The sequence below is a fragment of the Aptenodytes forsteri genome, unplaced genomic scaffold (assembly GCF_000699145.1).
Source record: "Aptenodytes forsteri isolate BGI_AS27 unplaced genomic scaffold, ASM69914v1 Scaffold193, whole genome shotgun sequence".
Classification (NCBI taxonomy): Eukaryota; Metazoa; Chordata; class Aves; order Sphenisciformes; family Spheniscidae; genus Aptenodytes; species Aptenodytes forsteri.
In genome coordinates, this window is record NW_008795405.1 from 3,063,903 (window position 1) to 3,070,162 (window position 6,260).

Here is a 6,260-nt window from a genome sequence, read left to right on the forward strand (position 1 = left end):
AGTCTGTTGTAGTTACAGAGGCGATGCCATTCAGAGTGAGGTGTTGGTGCACAGATACACCAATGGCCCTGACTAGTTTCTAGCAGTTCAAAATCAAGCTGCGTAGTCTGGACACGCATATATATATGTATGTGTGTGTATATATATATATATATATATAACAAATATAGCAGCACTGAATTCTTCTTGGACTCTTCTCATACATTTCCATGGCCCCCAAGCTTCAGATCAGAAGCTGAGCACACGTAACCATAATGGCGTGAAATTGATATTGGCAATTGTGTTCACACTTAGTGTCCAACAAGTACCATTAGCACTGACATGTCTAACATAGGCTTTTGGACTTTTTCCTTTTTTTGAGATTTGCCCTGGTCTCTTTCTTATTAACTCAAGAAAGATCTTGATGTAGATGTGATACTTGTGATGTGTAATATCAGCTCTCAATCTTGTTTTAGTGATTGCTATTGATGTTCATTATTTCCTTGGCATGACAAAATGTTTGTCTTAAATCATACACTGTTCTCAATGCACTGTAATTTTCCATTCCTTTTCCACAGTCTAAACAGTCACACCAGGTAGAAGATAAAATAAGAGAACTTTGAGTGAGGAACTGGTCGCCATATGGCTGACGCCTAAAATCTCAGCAATTTGAGGGGAAGAAAGTGGAAAAAGATGAAGTAAATTCCACAAAATTAACACCAAAAGTAGGTGGCAGCTGTTAGTAAAGAAGAAGAACAAAGGCAGACAGGAAAAGAATATGTAACATATATATATGTACACATATAACAGCAATGCTATGAAGGATTTTTCTCACGGTTGCGTGAAAATAGATTTTAAGATAACCACACAGTGTCCTAAACCTGTTTTCCAGATTTCTTTTAAAAAATCTGAACACTGTATTTTTAACCACAAAGATTATTTTTTCCCATTTGATCTAGATGGATAAGCTGAAATGTATCTTGGTGGTGGAGATGAACTCGCTGCTTTCATTGAGTGCTTACTCTTCTCCCCTCCTTTTTCCTTCGGCCAAAGACTATGCTGTAGGCTTAAGGTCATGGCTTTAATCCTGCAAATTGCACACAGCTCAAAAGCACTTGACACCAACATTGCTACTGCTGCATGAAATAATTCAAACAATAACATATGGTGGCATTGAGATGGCCCTAGGCTCTGTTCATTGTTTCACCTTGGAGAAGGAAGGCACTTTGATCTTCTCAGCTGTAAAATGAGAAAAGCAATACTTGTTCCCTATTATAAAGTGCTTTAAGCTTCTTGTATAAGAATTGCAATATTGGTATTTATTACGAGTCATGGCTGTGGGCTGTCATGGTTCTGGTGCTGGATTTTCTAAAGGCTTAGCATCTATGTGGTTATACTAACCTACATTTTGTTTTATGTTAATAAATTAAACTATATACTCACTGGGTTAATTTTCCCTAATGTAATTCCACAAGTGAGTATAGAGACCGGTTCCTTATGGTTTGGAAAACTGAAAGGAAGGAATATAGGGGGCTAAAATCTCTACTTCTATGCCTATTCAGGGAAATTTTTGTAAATATCTCAAGGCTGATAAGGCTAGGGGAACGGTGAGAGTGTTAGCTGGCTGTGTTGCAGACACAAAAAACCCCTTTTGTGGTGTAAGCAGACATCTGTCTTGCCCCACTCATGTATTTATGCCCACGCATGTCATTTTCCTCCCCAGCATGTAAACCCGTTCATGTAACTGTAGTAATGCAACATGTGAAACTGGGGTCAAAAGCCTGGAGGCTTATCAGATGTTACATTTTCGTATCTAAAAAGTTAGAATATTTGAAATCAGAAAAATACTCTCAATGCAGTCCTGGAAGACATTGAGTACTGCAGCCTAACCAACAGAACTAAGAAACACATGAGTAAAATGAAGTGTGTGAGTAGTGCAGCTGTAGTTATGGGACTATGTCTATGCTTGAAGCTAAGAATATGCCTGAAGCTAAGAATATGCTCAAATCTTTTTTCCCAGACTGAACTACAGTGCTCTGCAACTAGTAGGACTGAGTATTTTCATTATTGTCTCTTCATCCATGGAGCTTCTGTCCTGCTTGCTTACGTGTGTTTACATAGTTTGCACAATTTTGTTGGAGAGACACTGGGATTTGTCAAAGCCCAAGGTGAAAAAGATCAGGACATAGGATTTATAAGGACTGACTTTCGAGACAGTGTAAAGATTTATAATTCTCTCAGATGGCTTGTAATCTGTAGCAGTGCATTAACGAGTGGAATTTTTGTATGCCTTGAAGAAACTCTAGGGGTACAGTCTTGCTGTTTGTGCACCTATAAAACCCAAGCGATTGAGCATTCCTCTCAAAATTCACATTTGTTAAAAGACCTGACATTTGGCTAGTTAACTGCAAAAGGATTACTTTCTCTGATGTAGTGCTGGAGACTTCTGACCACCAGAGTAATGCTTCTAATGCCTCAGGGACTTCCTATGGGGAGTGAAAATCCGTAGAGCCTCTTAACACTGACTTAAATGTAAACCTTAATTTTAGGCTTTTGCTGGAAATTTATATTATGTATTGGTTACATTTCCACTGGGGTTTCAGTAAGTAAATTTTATCAAACAAGTATAAAAGGTCATTCTAGTTGATTCATAAATAATAATAGCTGAGCTAATGAAATATCTACTTTCTCCTCTTTGGTATTTCCCAAATTGCTGTGAAGATACTGTGAAGGTCTCCCAATTCTTCCACGTAAATCTTTTCTATATGACATGCTGTGTTTTATCAAAAATGTTTCCCTGTATTAGATTTGGAAGGAGAGGGAGATGGAGCAAGAGTAAAGAAGAAAAAGAAAGAATATCTTAAAATTATGTCAGAATTCCAAAGTGATCTTAAATCTATTATGACATCTCAGTTTGCATGTATTTATGTAGCTGCTCTATTTAAGGGTCCTGACATTTCTAGAAGTTCTTAACTGGCAATGTTTCTCACCATCTCAAAGTTGTGTTATGGGAAGTTAACATACCTAACTCTTCATTTCAAGGTTAAAAAAAAAATCAAATAGAAATGTAGATATGTTTTCTTCAGTTTACGTACACACAGAGTGGTCATTCTGGCAGTACTTAAAAGTATAAAAGAGGTAAAAACATAAGCGGTTTGGGTATCTCTTAGTCCTATTGAAATGCTGAGAAATATCATCATAACTCATTGAACAGAAAACTACTTTAGGGATATAAAATTGTGAAGTTCTCTGCCGTCTGTCAATCATTGCTGTAGCATTTACAAACAGAAGCCACGTGGGAATCACATGCTCTAATCCCATGCTTATAAAGAGAAGACCAAAACACTGTTTTGTGCTTCTTTCAACACACATCACCTATATATAATTACCTTATTTGCACAACTATTTGTATTTCATGTTACTTCTATTGAATAAAGCACTGGTACTAATAAATATTTTGAACCTAGCTGAGATGGCAAGAAGTGCAATGCAGACTAGAAAAGGGTCGTAATAATATAAACAAATCCCAGGTGAGTATGATCCCTGTCTAGCTCCTCTTGGCTTAAGCTTGAGCAACTGTCTGGGTAAAAAGTGGAAGCTTCTCTGGTTTATTTTTCCCCACTGTTTTCCAGCAACAGCAGGCAGTTCCCTATTCAGCGTGCTTTACCCTGTTCAGTTCTGTAAGTCCCTAGATGTGAAGATTTCAGCTTCTCCAACCTAAGCTTATTAGCTTATTCTAAAGGCTGACAGTGGAAGAACTGCTGTTTGGAAGTGTTTCCTGAAATGTTAACATGTCATTTCCTTTTCTTAAATTGAACTTTATTTCTAGTTGATGCTTGTTTATCCAACAAGAATTATTTCTCCCACCCTCCAAAATACATGGATGGTTGCCACATTTTCTTCACATCCACTTTGGCTGTAGATACCCAAGGTAGGCAAATATAACCATTGTTTCCTCTTACAAATCTATTTCTCAGCTTCTTAATCATTTATGGCTTTTCTGTGAACTCCATCTGGTTTGACTAATGAAGGCAAAGCTGAATATAATATTCTGTGTCTTTATTGCATCAGAGCACCATGGAAAAGGTTTATTGTATTTTTTTTTTTCTTCAAGTTCATCTTCATATGCAGTCTGAAATGCTGCCATCTTGTTCTGCAGGCTCATATCGAGTTTGTCCACCATCTTATAATTTGTAGGCTGGGTTGGCACACTCCTTCACATATTTCACACTTTCCTACTCTTTTCCCATCAACATAATACATATCCTAATGAGCCCCTCCTGATCATCCTTTCCCAGAAGATGCTAATAGCTGGTTGGATGACGCTGGACAAGTTTTGGCCAAATTAATTCATAAGGAGTAGTCAGTACACAAAGCCAAAAAGAGATTATCAAGGAGAGAGATGTGATGTTTGCCTCCAGCCTGACTACAGAATTTCTTTTACCCCAAACCTGGATCTGATAGAAAGCTTCTGTGTTACAATGAAGATCCTTGCCTGAGCTAAGGGCTTTTACTGTGCTGTTGACAGCCTGGACAGTAACACTTCTTTCTGAGCTGATGGCATCTCTTGCTGCAGGACATTGGCTCTGCCCAGGCTGACTGTGCCTGCCAGCTGCATTTGTTATATAGACAGATTTCTGAAACACCTGACTACCCTGAAGCAATGGAGTGATCTGAGGTGGGCGGTGAGCTGAATTCATATACCTGGAAAACACTCCCATTCTGGGAGCCAGAAACTGGGTCTTACAGTTTGATTCGAAATTTCAGCTTTCCTCCTGGTATGAAAAACATGAGTTGTTTGGAGCTTTGTTTCCAGAGGCTTTAAAAGAGATTTTAGATCTCCATGAACTATATGGCTGATGGCTTAGTAGAACTTTGTTGCCACCTTTTGCTTTCTGCAGGCAGTCCCTTTATTTCCTTGTGCCTTCTTTCATGGCTTCATATTCACAAATTGGCTTATTTCCTTGGATGGTTTGTGACAATATAAGGGAAGACAGCTAAAGCACTCATAAAATTGCAGTCTAGTGCATACTAGTTTAGAGACATGGATAGATGGAGCCAAAAGATTTTTTTTATACCCTGTACTGTGGCTTGCAGTGAAAAAGAAAAATTCTTTGCCTTGACAATAACACTTCCAAAATCACACTTCCAAAACTGCTTGATTAATCAAAGTTTTCTCAGACAAATCCATCTCACTGAGTGTTACAGGTGTTCCCTGGAGAAGAAAGTCATAGTACATGCTACCGGGAGGACCTGTGGTGGTCTTCAGTACTCTATAAACCACTCTTATTTAATTTAGCACTGGATGTTTTGGGAGAACATCTAGTGACAGCCTTGAATATCAAACTCAGTGAAGATTAATAAAGAACTGACACTAGAAAGTTGTCAGTAGGGGGACAGGTTCTCTAAGTCTTGAAGGAAATTCCATTGCTCAAAACACTGATCTTAGCATCGAGTGCTTGGAAGTTCTTATCTAGTGAAACACTTTCTCCTTTAGGTAATACTATTTTGAAGTTTTTCTCCAAGCAGCTTTCATAGCATCTGGACTTTCTGGACCTGCTTGACTTTGGCAGTTCATGTTTAGACCTACAAAGATTACTTATGTCGCACTGGTCAACAATTTCCTTCCAGCAATCATAAACCATTAGGAGTCCTGGCTGATGATGCTGGATCTGTGCCTTGTTTTTCTGTCACTGACCATAAAACTTATCTACGGTCTCAAGCAGTTCTGGATGATAACATCATTCCTTGATAACAGCCTCTGTGACAAGGCTGCATTCAGCAGTTGTTTGTTAACTCCCAGGGCAACTCTCATGTGGGTCCACTGTGTCAACCCCATTACCCAATGAATATATAAGATTCTTAAGGGTATAGTGATGGCAAACCAATCTATCATATTTTCAGCAGTCTGATGATACATAGGTGTGGTGGGTTGACCCTGGATGGATGCCAGGTGCCCACCAAAGCCGCTCTATCACTCCCTTCCTCAGCTGGACAGGGGAGAGAAAATATAACAAAAGGCTTGTGGGTCAAGATAAGGACAGGGAGATCACTCAGCAATTACCGTCATGGGCAAAACAGACTCGACTTGGGAAAAAAAAATTCATTTAATTTATTACCAATCAAATCAGAGTAGGCTAATGAGAACTAAACCCTAAATCTTAAAAACACCTTCCCCCCACCCCTCCCTTCTTCCCAGGCTTAACTTCACTCCCGAATTCTCTACCTCCTCCCCCTCAGCAGTACAGGGGGAAGGGGAATGGGGGTTGCAGTCAGTTCTT